Source organism: Lissotriton helveticus, chromosome 2_1, assembly GCF_964261635.1.
Source record: "Lissotriton helveticus chromosome 2_1, aLisHel1.1, whole genome shotgun sequence".
Lineage (NCBI taxonomy): Eukaryota > Metazoa > Chordata > Amphibia > Caudata > Salamandridae > Lissotriton > Lissotriton helveticus.
Window position 1 is genome coordinate 124,349,473 of NC_136059.1, and position 20,832 is coordinate 124,370,304.

General features: G+C 45.8%; 1 long non-coding RNA gene across 1 annotated transcript; it reads left to right on the plus strand.

Moving 5' to 3' along the window:
- Window positions 1–1,122: 1,122 nt before the first annotated feature.
- Window positions 1,123–5,038, plus strand: LOC144819250 (uncharacterized). The gene is made up of 3 exons (XR_013607250.1): window positions 1,123–1,256; window positions 3,031–3,397; window positions 4,988–5,038. It is a non-coding gene; the product is annotated as an uncharacterized LOC144819250 (long non-coding RNA).
- The last annotated feature ends 15,794 nt before the right edge of the window (window positions 5,039–20,832 follow it).

The window sequence follows — 20,832 nt, forward strand, 5'->3', positions numbered from 1 at the left end:
GTAAATTGAAATGTTGGTTGGATTGATCCCTGGTCAATGTGATCAGTTAAAGTATAAACGTTGACTGCCTTGTTTGTTTCTTTCTTTCCATTGTATTTTGTTTTATTTACTAAAGGACAGAAATCCTGCATCTGCCCCAGCGTCCTTCTGCTGCTGATCTCCATCGTCCTCCTGGTGACAGCCTCAGTGTTGGGGATCAGAAGTAAGATAGGCCCCGGCTACAGAGACCCTGGTGCTCTCTGCATGAGACTGATCAAAGGGCCTTGTCGATTCACTTTAAATGCAAAGGCGACGTCAGCGCAGCGCTGCATGACTTCGCAACACATAGCGCCCACACTAAGGGGCATGTTATCAAGAACGGTGTTAAAATTATCACCGTTTTAGAGGCAGGAAACTGACGCTAAAGGGGCGATAATGGGCTTGATTATATGCCCCTGAGAATTATAATAGAAGCCCAGGTTCACACCAGAACATTGGATTCTATGGGAATTCACAAGGGCATATTATCAAGCCCATTATCCCCGCTTTAGAGTCAGTTTCCTGCCGCTAAAGGGGCAATAATTTTAACGGCGTTTCTTGATAATATGACCCTAAATATTTCAAACAAAATAGGGCTAACTGGGTGGCAACACTCGTAGGACACTTCGGTGACTGACAGGGGTGTAGATTTGGGGTTGGGGTCTTTCGGCTGTTGCACCCCCTAATAATTGTATTCTGTGGCACATATTTGGGTACGGGAGCTTCAAGTCGGGTATGGTGAGATGTGTGTTGGATTTCACCTGGGCTTTTTACCTACTCAGGCAGACAAAAATTCACTCACAGACTCACATCTTATTTTCTCCGATTTCAAGGTCTTAAAAATATATATTTTACAAAATTTTGAGTGCCCCTCACAATTGCACTGCGCTCCCTTCCTACTGCTCCTTGAGGCAATTCCTGCACGCCTTCTGGATGACGTATTTTAAGCAGCGTCATTGTTGGGGATTCTGAGCCCCCCCTCCCCCATTCTTAATGTCCAAGCTACGCCCCTGGCGACTGTGCAAAGACATGTCTAGCTGAGGACTGAGTGGGATGTCTCAACCTACCTTGACTCACGTGTGTCAACCTCTCTTCATTCCCAGTGCTCCAGGTGTCTCCTGATTCATCGCCTCCTCTCACAGCCCCCAGGCCGGCCTCAGAACACGTGGGGTCTCTGAACTGCAACGTTGTAATAAAGGTGCCGGAACCACGAGATGCGGAGGATGAGGAGGAGTCAGGTAAGCACTGCCTCAACTCCCCCTGTGTGTGGCGGCCTCTGCTGGAGACGGCCTCCGTCTCCTACTTAATGAATTGCAACACAGGGGCACGTGTTTCTCTCTTTAATGAGAAACCAACACCTTTCTGAGGTTACAAGTTTTTAAATCAAACTTATTCATAAATTGTTTTTGATGTTATAACGACCCAAAGATTGTAAAGTTATTCAAACTTAATCAAACTTTGCAAGCTGTAATAAAGTTTATGCTTAATTACTGTCTGAGTTCTTTAGAAAATGACCCACAGTTTGCAGAGGGGCGCGCTAAGAATTTTGCTCTGCATAGTGTTCTCCTGCTTAGATGCTTCTTGCACTCTTGTAAAGACCGGTCTTTTTTCCGAATGGAAGGTTAACAATTTACAGTAAAAACAGCTTATAGAATTGCTCATCTAGAAGTTGCATCACGCAGCCCAAGCATGTGTCTTTCCTGAATAGTACAACAGTCCAAGCCAAAGGAGTATTGTAGCTTGAAATGCAATATTATTTATCACTGAACCAAGGGAAACATCCTTTACAACGCAACTTTTACCACGCAGTGCCTTTACGACGCAACTTTTACAACGCAAACCATTACAATGCATTGCGCTGGGGGGCGCTCCAGGATAGGGAATAACTTTAATTTACCATCCAACACCTTCCCTAGTGTCCACGGGGACTGGAGTTGGAATAGTAAATTAAACTATTCACTATCCAGCACCCCAAAGCGCTATGCGTTGTAAAGGTTTGCGTTGTAAAAACCGCGTTGTAAAGACATGCGATGTAAAAGCATGCGTTGTAATGTCATACATCCCTGAACCAAAGCACTTGGAGCAAAATAGATTTTTTTCTGTCTAGTGCACGTTGCAATTACACCTCATGCAATATATTGATTTAAGCTCTACCAAACTGGTATCACAGTTTACACATCTCCAAAACAAAGTGCGTTTATATTTTGCCCACCAAAGAGCAAGAAGTCCAGCTCCTGCTGGACAGAACCAGTTGCTCATTTAAGAAAGAAGAAAACCAAGCAAACACCAACTGATGAAAAATTCCAGTACACTGAACCTCTCCAGCATCCTTTGAATATGGGATATTTTTTTAAGTGTTATGTGCATGGAAAGCAAAGTTTTAGGACCCTATTTATGAGACACTTGTGCCGCCGGAGTATCTGAGTGGCTCTGAGTGTCCTCATAGATATTGAGTAAGAGAAAGAAGCAGAAGTCGCTGCTCTGCCTTACTCTGCGCCAGGGAGGTGTTCCATGGGCGTTGCAGTGGGTTTCCCTTGCAACACCCATAGATTTTGACGCTGCCCCAGATGTACTCAATCATGTGAACCTGGGATAGCGTCAAAACCTTACACCTCCCCAGAACAGGTGTAATGAGGAGAATTATCTATATTTCTCCTTGTCGCTTCCTCTTTCTATGTGTGCTGCATCTTTTAAACGCCTATCTGGATTGTTTTTGTGAAGGATTGTGTCCCTTCATGCACAAAAACGATCCTGCCTGCAGCAGAGCCTCCCTTGCACCATGATGAAAGGGGGCCTCTGTTGAAGGCAGTATTATTTTTATGCCTGAAGGGGCACCATGGTACAAGTGTGCCTACGTTGGTGCTAGGCAGCAAATAGTTCACCAGCCCAAGTGGAAAGGACATTAATGCAGCATATTTCAGACTTGTGGTGCTGCCCTATGCCAATATCTCATCGAGGAAGCCCCTAATGTTTAGTGTCTCAGATTTGTGACATATCACTCGTCTTTTCCAGGGCTACAGGTTATGACTACCACGTTGAATGCCTTTGCACCACTCGAGTGCACTTCACAACATTTGGGTGCCCTGAACTGCAGTGTTGATTTAAAGATGTGGGGCTCTAAAGAATCAGAAAATAACGTACAAATGTTGGAAGTGGAGTTACAACAAACAAGATCCACTCTCAAAGAAACTCATGAAGAACTCGTCAGAGTTAGGAAAGAGTTGGCCGCATGTCAGAAATTGTCCAACGAAGGGAGTGATAGCTTAAAACGAGTCCGGGAAAAGCTAAAGCAGACAGAGGAAGAGAGGATCAGCTCCATTCAAAGGTAAAAGGATAGATACGAAAAGGCAAAGAGCTGCGTGGCACTAAAGAGCAAGGGGTAAGTCTCAATATTCAGCCATTGAAAGCTCTTGGTCAAGCACGTGCCTTCCTTTGATTCCCAGGCTTGCAAAAAGAGATGCAGCCCAAACGTAACTTTAATTTTGCATTTACCAAAGAGAGTTCCAAATAACCCATAGGAATGTGTGCCTGTGAGTTCCTGAACACTGAAGGGCATATTTACAAGCCCCTTGCTGTACCTGAAAATTCACTGAGTTGCCTTACTCTGTGCTCGAGAGGCGTTCTATGGACATTGCTGTGGGTTATCCCCATGGATTTTGAAGGTGCCCCAGATTTCCAAGATCAAGCAGACCTGGGGACAACACAGACACCTGTGCACCGAGGTGCACAGGCACCTGTGTTGGTGCTAGTCTGCCAAAATGGCACCACTGCTAGGATAAAGAACAGGAATTTGCATTCCTGCCCATTCACTTTGGCATAGGGCAGCACAGCAAGATTACTTGCTGTGCTGCCTTACACCAAATCCCCATAAATGTGGGCCTGACTCTTTCTCGCCTGCTACATTATGCTAAATCAGATTTGTATTTCCATGTCCCTTCTAGAGTATGTAAACTGCTCGTGTGCACATAGGTTGTCCCTGACTGTACCACATTGTGCACCATATCAGTGTGCAAGATTTAGACTCATATTTATAAATAAAAGTCACACAGTGCAGCAAGCTATTTTGCTGCACTGGGTGATAGAGAAAGGGCAGGCATGCACTGTCCTTAACATTATACCGGACATTCCTGTCTTTTCCCTGTGGTAGCGTACAATGATAACACAGGCCCCCTTGCACAATGGTGTGTTGTAAGTAGGATTGTGTTTGTGCAGGAATAGAAACCTTTGAGCACAAAAACAAACCTTGAGGCATTTCCCTCCTTGTTATGCCTCACCTCGGAAGGGGCAGCATTTTGATACATTCCAAGATTTACTAATAATTGGGCAGAGTAACCCAACACTGCAATTTGCAATGCGTTACATTACTCAATGCAACACAGCGATTTCCGCTGAATTTCATTACTCCAGATATATCAAACTCTCAGAGCCAAGAAAAGTGGCCATCCACGACTTGATTAATCCAACATAAGAGTTGTGTCGCTATTGCTTCATTGCATGGTGCAAGGACGACACAGCTGTTTGATAGATTTCACCCTGAATATCATTCACACACCCATTGCCACGAAGAATTTACCAATATTTTCATGGAGCTTAACATTCTTGAACACCAGGGCAAGACAGTCCTTTGTGCCAGTCTGTCACCGTCCTCGTGTGGTGCTGATTGGGGTGCTGCATTTAGAGCTCGGCGCATTACCATAACCCAACCATTAAGACCCCCATAGCCCAATCCAACCATAGCCTCCTATGGTGTGGGATGTGTTTGATCTTCATTTTGGTATCCATTCAGGCCTTTTCAAGACACAGTCTTCTTTTAGTCATTGTGCCTCAGTGAAGATTTTCAGTAGGGGTACCCACTCTGACCTGAAAACTGCACACATATTATAAGTGCTGGGCTGCCCACAAAATATGAATTTTGCGTTGGTTAAACGGCATTGAATTACCCTTGGTTTTCTTGTACTTTTTATTTTAGAATATTAAGTATTGGGTGTGGGAAGAACAACCAGTGTTTCAATGAATGAAAACGGACATTGTAAGTATCATTCTCTTTTTCAGCCTTCATTATCTCACTCTATGGATCTTTATCACACATTGACAAAGGATAAACAAGGAGAAATAAAGGTATTTCCCCTCATTGCACCTCCCTTACACCTCCATTGGGGAGATGTAGGAACCCGATGCATGCCCAGGTTTAAGAAACCTTGTAAATCTGCGAATGTGTTAGGTTCCATGGATGTGCATGGGAACACACACAGCAACACCCAGGAAACGCCCATATCACACAAAGTAATGAGTGAAAGAGGCTCATAATTACAAGGCCATTAAAGGTCATGTAGGGTGACTTTAGTGTGACTTTAAATGGCCTTGTAAATAAGGGCAAGCCAATTGCACTGCCAGTGCTTCACAAAAGGAAGCACACTGGTGATGCAATGCAGCTTCTAAATGAGGCCACAGATTTACAAAAAAGGCACACAAAACAGCACACTAAGTAAAGTTAATGTTCTGAGCTATGTTGTGTGAACAGGAGCGCACAGAGTAGTGCCATATCTGTTAAAATGTGGAGCCGGTACCGCTCGTGGCACGCAGGTGCGTAACCCGGGCTCGTCAGCCCCACAAGCTGAAGGGAGCCTGAATATAAAAGAAAGTCCAATTGGTCGCACACTGCTTGTCCTACCAGTGTGTTACCCCAAAGCATTGTGGTCCATGAAGTAAGCATCAGCGGGTGCGCCTCTGCCAGGGTCTTGAAAAAAAATCATTGTCGCGTTGGCCATCCCTGGACATGGGTTTCGAGGTTGTTACCTCTCGTCAGCAGGGAATAGGCATATATGTAGGTGTGCTGCGTAGGCTGCCAAAAAATATTCTCAGGTCCGGTACCGCTCGTGGCACGCAGGTGCGTAACCCGGGCTCGTCAGCCCCACCAGCTCAAGGGAGCCTGAATATAAAAGAAAGTCCAATTGGTCGCACATTGCTTGTCCTACCAGCGTGTTACCCCAAAGCATTGTGGTCCATGAAGTAAGCATTAGCGGGAGCGCCTCTGCCAGGGTCTTGAAAAAAAATCACTGTCGCGTTGGCAATCCCTGGACAGGTGTTTCGAGGTTGTTACCTCTCGTAAGCAGGGAATAGGCATATATGTAGGGGTGCTGGGTAGGCAGCCAAAAAATATTCTCAGGTCCGGTACCGCTTGCGGCACGCAGGTGCATTAGCCGGGCTCGTCAGCCCCACCAGCTCAAGGGAGCCTGAATATAAAAGAAAGTCCAATTGGTCGCACACTGCTTGTCCTACCAGCTTGTTAACGCAAAGAATTGTGGTCCATGAAGTAAGCATCAGCGGGTGCGCCTCTGCCAGGGTCTTGAAAAAAAATCACTGTTGCGTTGGCCATCCCTGGACACGTGTTTCGAGGTTGTTACCTCTCGTCAGCAGGGAATAGGCATATATGTAGGGGTGCTGCGTAGGCTGCCAAAAAATATTCTCACGTCCGATACCGCTCGTGGCATGCAGGTGCGTAACCCGGGCTCGTCAGCCCCACCAGCTCAAGGGAGCCTGAATATAAAAGAAAGTCCAATTGGTCGCACACTGCTTGTCCTACCAGCGTGTTACCCCAAAGCATTGTGGTCCATGAAGTAAGCATCTGCGGGTGCGCCTCTGCCAGGGTCTTGAAAAAAAATCACTGTCGCGTTGGCCATCCCTGGACACGTGTTTCGAGGTTGTTACCTCTCGTCAGCAGGGAATAGGCATATATGTAGGGGTGCTGCGTAGGCTGCCAAAAAATATTCTCAGGTCCGGTACCGCTTACGGCACGAAGGTGCGTAACCCGGGCTCGTCAGCCCCACCAGCTCAAGGGAGCCTGAATATAAAAGAAAGTCCAATTGGTCGCACACTGCTTGTCCGACCAGCGTGTTACCCCAAAGCATTGTGGTCCATGAAGTAAGCATCAGCGGGTGCGCCTCTGCCAGGGTCTTGAAAATAAATCATTGTCGCGTTGGCCATCCCTGGACACGTGTTTCGAGGTTGTTACCTCTCGTCAGCATACCTATACTCTGCTGATGAAGGAAAATAATCCTGAAACACCGGTGTCCAGAGTTGGTGCTGCAACTTTGCTTTCTACACTTCCAGATCTACGAAAGGCGCACACGCCTAGAAGAACTGCGTCTACCGTGATGCTCTTGGGTTACACCTGCTGGTGGATGGAGTAGTGTGCGACCCATGAACTTTTCATTTACAAATGGTTCCCTCGAGCCATTTGGCTGATGAGCTCGGACAACGCACCTACGCGCCGTGAGTGGTACCAGACCTGATAATATTTGGCAGCCTGCACAGCAAAACCCCGAAAAATACCTATACTCTGCTGATGAAGGAAAATAATCCTGAAACACCGGTGTCCAGAGTTGGTGCTACAACTTTGCTTTCTACACTTCCAGATCTACGAAAGGCGCACACGCCTGGAAGAACTGCATCTACCGTGATGCTCTTGGGCTACACCTGCTGGTGGGTGGAGTAGTGTGCGACCCATGAACTTTTCATTTACGAATGGTTGCCTCGAGCCATTGGGCTAAAGCTTGGACAACGCACCTACGCGCCGTGAGTGGTACCAGACCTGATAATATTTGGCAGCCTTCCCAGCAAAACCCTGAAAAATACCTATACTCTGCTGATGAAGGAAAATAATCCTGAAACACCGGTGTCCAGAGTTGGTGCTGCAACTTTGCTTACTACACTTCCAGATCTACAAAAGGCGCACACACCTAGAAGAACTGCATCTACCGTGATGCTCTTGGGTTACACCTGCTGGTGGGTGGAGTAGTGTGCGACCCATGAACATTCTGGCGCAGGAACATCCCCTAAAAGTGGCTGAGTGAAATCTACAAGATTTCACTCATTCACTTTGTGGCCCATGCTGTGTCAAAACCCTGCATCTGCTTGAAGCAGGCGTAAGGATTGACGCAGCATTGTAAGAATAGGCCCCCTCTAGAGCATTGCTGGAGCTGCGTCGTGCTTGCAACGGAACTCCAGCAATGCGCCACTTTTACGTGACGCATCTGTGCCGTTTTTGCCCCACAGTGCGCCGCATTCTAAATGCGGCGCATCCATGTTGGCGGAGATATGGCGCACAATAAGTGGCGCATCCCTGCTGATATGCAGGGATGCGCCACTTATTGTAAATCTGCCCCTTAGTCTTTGTAAATCCTGGCCTAAGTGTTTCACTTTTACATAAAAATAATCTTAGGCCATATTGTTGGAAAGTGGGTTGTTGGTAGGGGTAACTTAAGAGACAGGAGTGTAAAGCATTTTCAAACACCAATACATTACATAAGTAAGTCACAATACACAATCATAATCAAAAAATATTGTATTTCAGTAGGACATATTTTTATGAACAAATAAACACCAAAACAACAAAAATCCATTGTAGGAAACTGGGGATATTATTTTTTAAAGATTAACCACTCAATAGTGCATAAAAACACATGGAGACACTCTGGGACATCTGGTCGTGCTTGACCTGGACAAAGACAACGTTTGAGGCCAACTGCAATGGTCCTCTGGTCGGATATACTAATTGGGAGGCCCCAATCAAAATGTTACCTTCACACTAAGAAACTTTTCTGGAGCTTTTTCTTCCAACATCACTCGAACCTCCACATCAGGCATGATTCAGAGAGGGTATGCCTTCTTGACTTACAGTGAAGCCACAGTCAAATCTTTTCAGCAGGACGTACCTGAAATCCTTGCCGGGTCCCATTTGAAAGTAGTCAGCTTGACTCTCGAGGTCGTGTCTGTCACCTCACGGAGCTTTTTCACAACATTTCTCCAAAATTCAGGAGGTGCTTCCTGAAGGTCTCCTTGCAGGTTCAATGTGTCCAAAACAACAATCCAAAGGTCGGGAATCTCTGAGCTGCTCATTGGGATGTCTGAACTAAAATTCTCATGATGGGGACGCTTGGTGAAGATGATGCAGGTGGGTTCTGTTAATCCATAGCTTGCATGGAGTACACTCCTTATTGATGCAAGGCACAGTACCCAGGGCTGTAGTACCAGATTATTGTGCAGCAGGCACAGTCATCCAGAGTGCAGGCCTTTGGGTACAAAAGCAGTTCCAGCAGGGAAGTCCTTCTTTTCCTTGTAGTTTAGGCAGAATATCGGAGAGGCTTTGCAGCTCTCACATGTGCAGTCAGTGTTCTGGTGCGACAAGCAGGAGGACACATCTGTCCAGTGAGATGCTGGGTGCCACTTGCTCTCCTCCTTCTGTCCTCTACAAATTCCTCTCCTAAGCCTGCCATCTGGAGGGGGCACAGGATGTGGGGATAGGTACAACTGGCATTCCTTACTGATCTGCTCTCTGTCTGAACTCATTTTGATTTAGCCAGCTTCCTCCCTAGGACCTAACCTCCCCAGCTGTAGAGCTCTCTCAATCGGATAACCTCTGCTCCTGTGAGGCCACTTATCACTTAATCAAAGCGGCCCGGCTAAGTCTGGTAAGGCTGACCAAGAAGCAGGGACCTCTAGAAGGCTGGAGTTTGGCTTACAGAAGATAAATTCAACAGAGGCAAGTTAATTCATTTATCAATACCAATTTTGTAAGTTCTTGAATGACATTTTAACTCCTTTCCTAGAAATGGTTTTCTTAATAAAGTAATACAATGTTAGCCTATAGTGCTAAGTATCCGCAATGGGAAAAATAAAATGGGCAGTTTTTCCCTTTAGCAGGACATTTAAAACATATTTTTTCCCTGCTTATAGTTTAATCTCGCCCCACCACCCCTGGGAGACCCGGGGAGTGCCTAATATGTAAAAATGAAGTGAATTATCACTTTTAAAGTGCCCATTCCACCAAAGTCAAATATGTGCAGAGTTTGACTTTTAAAGCGAGTTTGCAAAAGGACAGCAGTGCACACATGCAAGTGCAGGAAATCTGCTGGGCCTCTAAACCACCCTGCCCTGATATATACTCAGGACACATAGGTAGATTGCACCCCTGGCCCAATTATCTACTCTGGACTTATATGGTTTGTCATTGCCAATTAAAAGTGCACCCTATTACATGTACGGCAGGGATGCTCAGCATCCTGTGATTCTGGCCAAATCACTTAAAATCCTGTGCTTTTTAAAAATCAACGTTTCAGTCTGTAACACAACTGGTGCTCATGAAAAAGGCTCTGATACCTTTGCGTTGGATTTGCACTATATAAAACACATAGCACTGACTAAAAAGCACATACCCCCAGATGCATCAAGCATACATGATGCGAATTCTAAATTGCGAAAAATACCGAATCGCAATTTAGAATTCGTAAAATGGAATGCATCATGAAAAGCCATTGAAAAAAGCGAATTCCAATCGGCCGCAATTGCCGATAGCGATTTTCGCAAAATCACATTTAAATTGCAGAATCAGCCGTTTCCCATATATAAATTGTCATTGTACATTTGTCATGCATGAGTGCATTGTTGTGTGAGGGGAATGTGTGCACTAGAAACAGTTCATTGTGATTTGATTAGGGCGCCTGTGTCCTTCAGCAGGATTTTCCCCGCGTGCATGATGTACATTTGCAGGTGGGTGGTTGTCCTCTTCCGACTCACTGCCAGAGATATCCACAGGTATTCTCCGCTTGGTAGAAATGTTGTGGAGTATTGCACACACGGCCACGATGCGGCAGCAGACCTCAGGCTGGTATTTGATGGCCCCACCAGTCTTGTGTAGAATGCGGAAACGGCACTTTAAAAGCCCAAATGTCCGCTCAATGTAATTTCTAGTGCGAATGTGTGCAGCATTGTAACACCGTTCCTGTGGTGTGGCAGGGTTGAGGTATGGGGTGAGGAGGTACTCAGGGAGGCCGTATGCGCTGTCACCTGAATGAAAGGAGCAGAGGGTGAGTGCCTGTCATGCGCAGCTACATGGTCTCAATGTACTGTTTGTTGGCATGTGTACTTACCTATAAGGTGTCCTTTGCCATAGTCTCCCCTGGCCAGTCGTGTGTGCATGCCGCTGTGCCGGAATATGTAGGAGTCATGCGTGCTCCCTGGGTATTGTGCCACTATGTCGGTGATGATTGTCTTAGCGTCGCACACCATCTGGATGTTCAGTGAGTGGTAGGACTTGCGGTTCCGGTACATGTATTCAGTCTCTGCTACAGTCAATGCATCCAATTACATGGGGGAATTGCTCTATGTTGTAAAATTGTAGCTTGGTTTGATTCAAGTCCTGTTGGGTGGTTGGAAATTTGATGTAATGGTCAGCATGGCCTCCAGAAAACTCCTTAGGCAGCGGGACATGGTGCTCTGGGAGATCCCCCCTGCAACGGCAACTATCCCCTAGAAGCTTCCGGAGGCCAGGAGGTGCAGGCTGCACAAGACCTGGACATGGTTGGGCACAGCATTGGTCCTCCTCATTGGTTGCTGCATCAGGGGGTCTTGGTCCCGGATGAGCTTTGTAATCATTGCCCCATTCAGCCGGTACTTTGAGTAGATTTCTTCCTCAGTTTGGCTCAGTACTGTGATCCACTGGTGGAAAATTCGCTCCTGGATCCTGCGTCTGTGCCTTGCTGCAGCCTGGAGCCTTCGCCGCCTAACCACCATGTAGAGTCCTGGCATTGTGCGTGTCCTCATGCTCCTACTGTGTCTCCTTAAGTGTATTTGATCAGCCCCGCACCTGTGGCTAGTTAGGAATATATCTTAAACAACCAAGGAGTGACTCAGTGAAACATAAAAATACGTGTAACAAAAAAGAAATATATGTGTGTCAGGTTATGCAGAGGCCCCTACCAGATTAAGGTAACTACAAGATTTCAGAAATTGTAATCTTGATAACCAGGAGGTAGCAACCCAGAGAATTGGGGTGATTACGCCTAACTGGGAAGGGCAAGTAAACCTCTATGTTAAAAGGACCCTCACTCACCACTAGTTTGTGACATGCTTCATCATTGGGTCCCCGCTGGGGTGGCCGAATGCCCCCCCAGTGTGCTACAATGCCTGATTTACAGCGGAGCGGGTTGGTGGTGAGTGTAACAGTGATATAACTAAAAAAATGTGCAAAATTAGTGAGTGCAGGATTAAAAAATACACGGTTGAGACCCAAACAAAATATTTAATGTGGGCCAACCTGTATTGAGGTTAAAAACGTGGCAGGCGGACAAAACTAGGTTCTGAATTAGGAGACCTGTGTCCCTAATTAAGATATAAGGTCAACATGTTTCTGCTGTGAAAATGCAGGATCGCACAGCATTCGTCAGCACCACAGACAAATTGCACTCCGGTGGTATGTACGCGCTAAGGCACAACCTACCGTGAGGCACTTAGTGTGAAAAATGAAAAAAATATATATAGTGAAATTACTCACGGATATTGCCCGTGGGTCAGGACGGCGCTTGCACTGTTCACGCGGTGTAAAATGTTCTCACTCGCGGCTCCCCGCCCAAGACCTACACTTCAGGACCGCCGTCATAGTTAGGAATATATATATTTTAACTTCATGGTTACCACCTGGTTTGGCTTCTCCTTAATTTGGGCCTCACAATTAGCGATTTTTGGCTTTTTCGCAATTTGCGATTTTTCATGCATTGGGTTTGCGAATATTTTGCGAATTCACACGGAAATTCACAGATTCCTTGGGAACTCGCAATTTCCGATTCGCAAGGGGGTTCCACCTAGATTCCGCGAATTTCTTTGCGAAGTCGCAATATATGTTTTGCGAATTCGCAATTTAATCTGGTTTGATTTCCTGAATTGCGATTAATGGAATTGCGATCGCAATAGCTAATTCGCAGCTATTGCGATCGCAATTTGGGATGATGAATCTATGTGATAGCCCTGGCCCTGGGCCTGCTTAGCAGAGCCCAGGGTGCAGTCAGAGTCAGTTACCACTAGTAATATTCTGCAAAAAAGGAGGGCGAGCAGGGAAAAAGGATGACTTTCTAACACATGTGTAAGTAGCTCTTTGGAGCTTGCAAACTACCTGATGCACAGAATCAGGCTGCTTGCGACTGCAAAAAAAGCCTTTTTCTATGTACAAATCCTATTTGGTGATTTGTTTACCTATTACCAAATCACAACCAAAATGTGGTCACAAAACATTCACATTTTACCACTTACTTGAAGTTGGTTGTAACCCATCCACAAATTGGAACAGGTCTCCAGAAGACCCCTTTGTGAATACACGTGAAAACGTTTTTAAAAGCGGCCAGTGGTCACACGAAACACTGCTTATTCTTTAAAAAAAAATTAAACTGAAATGTTTATTTTTATATTTGAAATGCATCCCATTTTCCTTCAATCAAAGCGGCTTCTTTTAAAAAAATGTTGCTTTATTTAAAAGCAAACACAGACAGTGTGGTCTGCTGTCCCTAGTAGTTCTGCATCCCTGTTTTTTTGAGATACCAAATGGGTCACAAATTCAACCTACCTCATTAATATTATTAAGGTACGCCGATTGCATCCCCATTAGGAATCACTAAATATGTCAACCACATATTAGTACATAGGCGTTTGTGATGTCCTAATAGTGAATAGCAAAACATTGCTATTAGGAAACCGCAAAATAAAACCTACGTCAATGTGGCCCCATGTCTCTAATTCTCTTTCACTTCCTCTCCCATTTCTGTCAACTGCTTGTTGTCAAGTCATTTCTTTAGGATCTCGGGATCTAAATGAGAATTAATCAATCATTGTAACAAGTACTGCTACTGTTCTTGGAGTAACTGTAGGCAGGGACTATTATTGCCACGGGGTGGAAAAGCCCTAACCCTGAAGGCAGGTATAGAGCCCAAAGGAAAACCAGGACTAGTATGACAATCCAGAACCTGATTCACATTGGCCTGTTTCATCATAAACCTAGGTTTACAATGGCATTCATGTTTATTTACTCCTGCCAAGAATCCATTATGGAATTTGTGACAGACATAAATGAATTTCAAATCCATCCAAATGGATTTCTAATCTCCTCCATAAATGATTGATTGAAAAAGCTTTATTCGAGTTATACACTCTTAAAAGCACACACATGTAAGTTTATACATTCAAAACTCTTAACATACATTTAACAGCATATTACAATTAAAATTCATAATTCACACACATAAAATATTTAGCAATAATAATTAGTGCAAGCTTTCTCCAAAAGTGCTAAGACTCAATGCATGTTGAAAGATAAAACCCTCCGCCTTGTGGACCATGCCCAAATTATACAGTCAAAACTCTTAGCATACATTTAGCAGCATATTTCAATTAAAATTCATAATTCACACACATAAAATACTTAACAATAATAGTTAATGCAAGCTTTCTCAAAAAGTGATAAAACTCAATGCATGTTGGGAGATAAAGCCCTCCGCCTTATGGACCATGCCCACCCCAGGTATTTTGCTGTTCCTACTACAATGGACATTTCGGTGGAGGTACAAATAATTCTCAACCCCTCAACACCACTTAGTACACCAAGATTTCTACAAACAGGTGCCAACCAGGATTTTCTCGGGTTTACGTAGGCCTCACACAAAAATAAGAAATGTGCGATACTTTCGTTGGTGGCACCACATGTCGGGCAACACGAACTACTACTAGTTCTCCAACTAGACGTCAATGACCTCAGGGGGAGGGAACCTGCCCTTAACTGGAAAAATAATTTCCTATCTAACGGAACAGTTATAGTGTCCCAATACTGTTCTAGGGCAGGTCTCATTTTAATTTCCATAAATCTACCCCCCATAGATTCTGAGTTTACGCTCCTCCAGAGCTTCTGTTCTATGTAATCCCAATATATGGCCTTTATAATATTTTTACTAGGGAATACTTCCCCGAGGGGATTTTCCCAGAGCTTGGAGAGACCGAGCTCAGCGAGGACATCCCTGAGCATCTTCAGCCATGTAATTTTGTGGAAGACATCTGATTTAACTAGGGCTAAAAACCCCTCAGCATAGTGTCTAATTTCTGGGGTCGTCCATAGCCGTCTCCAGTAGAGGATAGGCCTTAGTCGGGCACGATCGCTAACCAATCTCCTTCCTAGATCCAGACCAAGTGGTATTAGTGGGGTGCTTTAGGGGAGACTTGTTATTCCTCTCAGAAACCTGTTCTCGGATCTTTGGAGGGTATTAAGTCTCTCAAAGCCCCAAACTTCAGCCCCATAAAGGGCTGCACCCAAGGCTTTTGCATCGTAGACCATGAGGACCGGTTTTATAGGCCTAGTTTTGGATTTTACTTGTTCTACCCGGAGTGCTCCTGAAATCTGCTAGTGTTTCAGTACCGCCTTCTCAATATGTCTCGACCAACCAAATTTACTCGATATCTCCACCCCTAGGTATGTAAAAACATTTACTACCTCCAGTTTGGTGTTGTTCAGGGATACCCTTGGTTGGGATTGGCGCCTTTGTCCGAAAACCATCAGCTTTGTTTTACTTACATTGACTTCGAGACCTTGTTCTTTGCAGAACATATCAAATATGTTCAAGGCTCGCTGGAGTCCTGCCGGGGTTTTGGACACAATCAGGGTGTCGTCAGCGAACATCAGGATCGGAACCCTGATGCCCGCTAGCGAAGGTGCGTCTACCCTTGCATCCAACATCCTATCCGCTATACCGTTAATGAACAAGGAGAACAGCAGGGGTGCCATGGCACATCCCTGCCGTACCCCCCGGTCAACTGGGAAATTAATGGTAGATTCCCCGTTCCTCCCCCACTGGACTTTAGCAAAATTGCTTTCGTGGAGACGCATTATTAATGTAAGCAACTCAAGTGGGACCCCTATCTTACTCAGAACAACCCACAGCTTACTCCTAGGCACCAGGTCGAAGGCAGCCCTCAAATCTACAAATGCTACATAAAGGCTGCCTTCGCCAAGGAGTACAGTCCCCCACCGTAGCATGGTGAAGCGAAATATTTAATCTACCGTGCTGGTTGCCCGCCTAAATCCTGCCTGGTAGGGGGATAGAGCATTATTCTCATCTACCCAGGCCATAAGTTTGTCGACCACCATCTTCCCCACCACTTTTTGGATAGTGGCCAGCAAACTTATCGGTCTATAATTTGCCGGGAGTGACCGATCGCCTTTCTTAAAGATCGGTATTATTATTGCCCCCTTCCATATATCTGGGATTTTAGCCCCTTTAGCGAGGGCATTTCCCAACACGGTCACATACCTTGCCCACCGAACCTTATCGTGTTTAAATATATCTGAGGGAATTCCATCTAACCCCGGAGCTTTCCCCCCTTGCAGTGTTGAAATTACAAGTTCAGCTTCTTTATTTGAGAATAAATCTCCCTTGCAAAATACCACTGGGATAGGTTCTATAGCCATTGTGTCCCTATTCTCTGCATACTGGGGTTTGAAATACTCGACCCATGATGCCTCATTAACATTGTTGTCTGGGTTGTTGGGGGTACCACCTCTGCCCCATTTCACGATTTTCCAAAAAAGTCTGGAATCTCTTAACCCAGAAGCCTCGAGTAACTCCTCCCAATGCTCCTCATCCCACTGCTTCTTAGCCTTACGGATGTTATCATTGTATTGTTTCCTGGCAATACTAATCAAAGCCTTATCTCTGCTTTTGATTGCCCTACCCAACTCCAATCTAGTTAACCTGCACTGCTTATTAAACCACCTCGCCAATTTGATAGGTGCTTTTATATTTGCCTTAACTAGTTTAATAAAATGCGGTTTTATCAAAGAAAAGAATGTGTCATGTATGTCTGTTATTAAAGAGGAACCCGGTATTACAGGGTTTACTGTTTCCATGGCGGCGATAGCATTATCCACCTCCAAGTTAATGTGATCCAAGGTGGCCAGATTGGCCAGCACATTTGGCCATTTCACCCTTCTTGAGTCATTAGCCATAACAGGTACAATCTCGCTACATGACTCTGGGTTGTCAGGCGCGGCCCTCCACCATGAATGGGTAACACAAAGGGGATTATGATCGCTTTCTAATCTACCCTTAATTTCCAAATCGCCCACGCCACACCATAACTCGAGACTACAGATGACATAGTCAATCCTACTTTTATTATGGCCATTATCGAATGTGCAATTTCCTCCTTGGTCGCTCTTTGTCCTGCCATTAAGGGCCCTCAGACCATATTCCAAACATAACGCATTCAACAACAATATATCTTTTGTCCACCGCTTCACTGGTATAAGATTTAGGTTTGGGACACCCCATTGGGCATCTTCCTCCTGTCCTATCGGATGTTCCGTGTTTTCTAGAGGCTCAAATGTCCTGTTGAGGTCACCAGCCACAACCACTCTATTTCCCAGTGACTGTGATTCTAGGAAGGTGGATAGAGCTTCTAGGGTGGGGGAGTTCCCAACACATGTAACCCTAGCATAAATGTTATAAATATCTATCACACCCCCCTTTCCTAGTGATAACCTTAATAATTGTATATCCTTACAGCCTAGGTCAATCACTTTTATTTTAACTTTTGAATTTTGCTTGATCCAGGCTGTTAGACCTCCCATAGGTCTGCCCCTAGGGCCTCTACTCGCTGGTATACAAAAATTTAAATAACCTGGGAGGTAAATTGGATCACAAGCCCACGTCTCTTGAAATAGGCACATTTCAAACCCATTAACAAAATCTATCCAGTGTTGTGACAACAGTCTAGTGCCCAACCCCGCTATATTCCATGAAAGAAACCTCCCCATGGTGTCGCCTTTACAGGTCCCCCTTTCGGTAACTACCATAGCCGGTGAATTGGTCAAGCTCTCACAATCACCGCCCTCTCCTGGAACAATATCTGCACAGTTAACATCTTTACCATCATTTGTACCAATACTTGATGGAAGTCTGAGTTCACCCCCCCAATCTTCCAGACATGCCATAGTGCCCCCCCTCATATTTCCACATTCCCTGTCAGTAACCACTTCATCTAGATTACACATTACATCCCCATTGAATGCCAATGTTGCCTCCAGGATACTTCCCCTGGCCATTTTTTCCCCAAAATCAATGTGTTCAACTGGTTTCCGTCAACATCCCCACCTCATATACCCTAGCCCATTATAGGAGTTATATACCTGTTTATAACAGTCGTTTGGTCGTGGGATAGGGGCAGAAAAGGGGCTAGCCTCTACCCAGGGAGGGAGACTAGTTCTCAATGGCTCATTACTCCCCCCAAAATGAGTGGCCACCGGTCTTGGATAAAAGAAGGTGAGATCCACAACACCAATCCCACCAATACTAATATTCCAACCAGGTCTCGTAATTAACCCTACTACCCTTGGGTCTTGGAAGTTAATTATAATACACTCGCCCCCCTGTTTTTTCAAGGTATTCCCTATCCAATTGACCCTTCTAACCCCCATAATCAGACCATCCACTCCCCCTGGCAAAGGTCTATTGACCCGTAGCCAATGCATGGCTTTGTTTTTTAGCATGTCATAGGTTTCTCTTTGACCTTCCAATATGGGTGGAACATTGGTGAGAATAGCCACATAGGGGTTGGAATCAGGGGTGAGTTGTACCGGGGGTATCCTAGTCGGAAATTTAGTCACATGTGATATTGGTTGGCAACGTTCTGGGACAACAAGGCATGGTGGGGCAACATTTTCCAATGCTGTGATAGCAATATTTCCATCAGCTATGGTATTTCCATCCCTTACAGGGCCACCCCTACTTACTATCTGGGGGGCAAGCGGCACATTTGTTCCAACACCATTATTACAGTGGGTTTTAACATTTCCTGACAATGTGCCATGTCTTGTTTCCGAAGTAGTTGGCAAGGGTGGAATATTTTTATTAGCGGTAGTGGCAGAGTTTTTTGGACTGTCCTTTCTACCTTTAGCTGCAGTGCTATTAGGCTTAGTTTTCCCGCAATTGCTATTACTTACAGTAGACGATGGCTCAGCAATGTTCTTACTGCTCTGCCCGTTACTCCGCTGAGTAGATGCACCACTCGCAATTGGAGGTTGTAAATCAACCAACGTGGCACCTGCATCTCGCTCGGCTATCTGTTGGTTTTTCCCATTCTCTCCCATTTTATTGCAAGACTTAATTAGAGATGTTATGGAAAAAAAATTGTCTAAGCTAGCCTGCTCTAGATGGTCCAGTTGTTCTGCTAGCTTTTTAAGTCTAAACTCAAAGGGGTTTAAGAGGGAACGTATTAATTTTTCCAACTCCAAAAGAAATTCAGGGTTAGATGTTAGTGGCCCAGGGGGTGCTATAGTAATAGGATCTACGCCTGATGATACTGGCGTCGTAGGGGACACCAATATTATGGTGTCTACACCTACTGGGACAGCTTCTCCCTCTCCCGTTGTTAATCCAGTGGAATTCTCTACAGGGACATGGCTTGGGGGTGTTTTAGTGCCCAACTTCCTATACTTCCTTGCGGGTTTTGGGGCTTGACATTTTTTAACAGTAGCACCCCTTTTCCTTTTTGGACAGGGTTTGGATTTTATAGCTTGTGCTTGGGCACAGACTTTTAGTGTTGCATTTTGCCCATTAGATGATTGGCTGGAAGCATTTAAGTGCTCTGCGGGCAAAGTAGTAGCTACTATGTCTAAGGGAAAAGTACTCAGTGACTCATTAGAGAAAGATAAATCATGCGAAATATCATGTGTAGCTGGTAGTACAATAGATGATAACGGGGTAACCAATGAAGGGAAACTTTGGCCTTGGTGTTTCTCGAGAGGGGTTTTCATAAGCTCTATCGACAGCCTACGCCCAGCACGTCTTTCTGCCAAGGCAATCTCCCTATCAATATCCTGGGGCAGTCGTTTAAAATATGTATCTAGGGGGCCCATGATGGCCGTCTCCACCTCGCCCATAGAAGGCAGCAGGGTGGAAGTGCTTGTAGAACAAGCCATATAGCGAACCCCCCTACTACCTAACAATATAGTAACAAATCAGGGTACAATTGCTAGACAAATGGTTTTCGGCAATACCAGGACTATAAATGTTAGTGGGGTGTCCCAGCCCAGCCACCTTCGGCCACAGACGGTCCCGCCCTTGTCCCGGGCTTCTCCCGGCGCTTCCGCGCGCTTCCGCGCAGCGGGAGTGGCTGTATCTATTTATAAGTCTATACGGGAAGGGGAGGAGCAGACAGGGAGAGCGGCCCAGGTGTTCAAGATTGGGGCTGGCAAGCGCTCCTGGGAACGGTAGTCCCTACACAGCGCCTGCACTCGCTCGCAGCCCCGCCTGTCACTCGCCTTTGGTGGGACACAGTCCGAGTTCCTGATGATCCGGTGAAACACCCCACACGAAGCGGGACCCGCGGAGCGGGTTCCGCAAGAGGTAGGAGGGTTTTTAAAGATGATGAAGAGAGCTCCGTCCAAAGCGCTGCAGTAATTTTCAAAGATAGCGTCCCAAATGCAGCCCCAAGCGCACGAGTCTTAAGCACAGGGGAAGGGGAGGAGCAGACAGGGAGAGCGGCCCAGGTGTTCAAGATTGGGGCTGGCAAGCGCTCCTGGGAACGGTAGTCCCTACACAGCGCCTGCACTCGCTCGCAGCCCCGCCTGTCACTCGCCTTTGGTGGGACACAGTCCGAGTTCCTGATGATCCGGTGAAACACCCCACAAGAAGCGGGACCCGCGGAGCGGGTTCCGCAAGAGGTAGGAGGGTTTTTAAAGATGATGAAGAGAGCTCCGTCCAAAGCGCTGCAGTAATTTTCAAAGATAGCGTCCCAAATGCAGCCCCAAGCGCACGAGTCTTAAGCACAGGGGAAGGGGAGGAACAGACAGGGAGAGCGGCCCAGGTGTTCAAGATTGGGGCTGGCAAGCGCTCCTGGGAACGGTAGTCCCTACACAGCGCCTGCACTCGCTCGCAGCCCCGCCTGTCACACGCCTTTGGTGGGACACAGTCCGAGTTCCTGATGATCCGGTGAAACACCCCA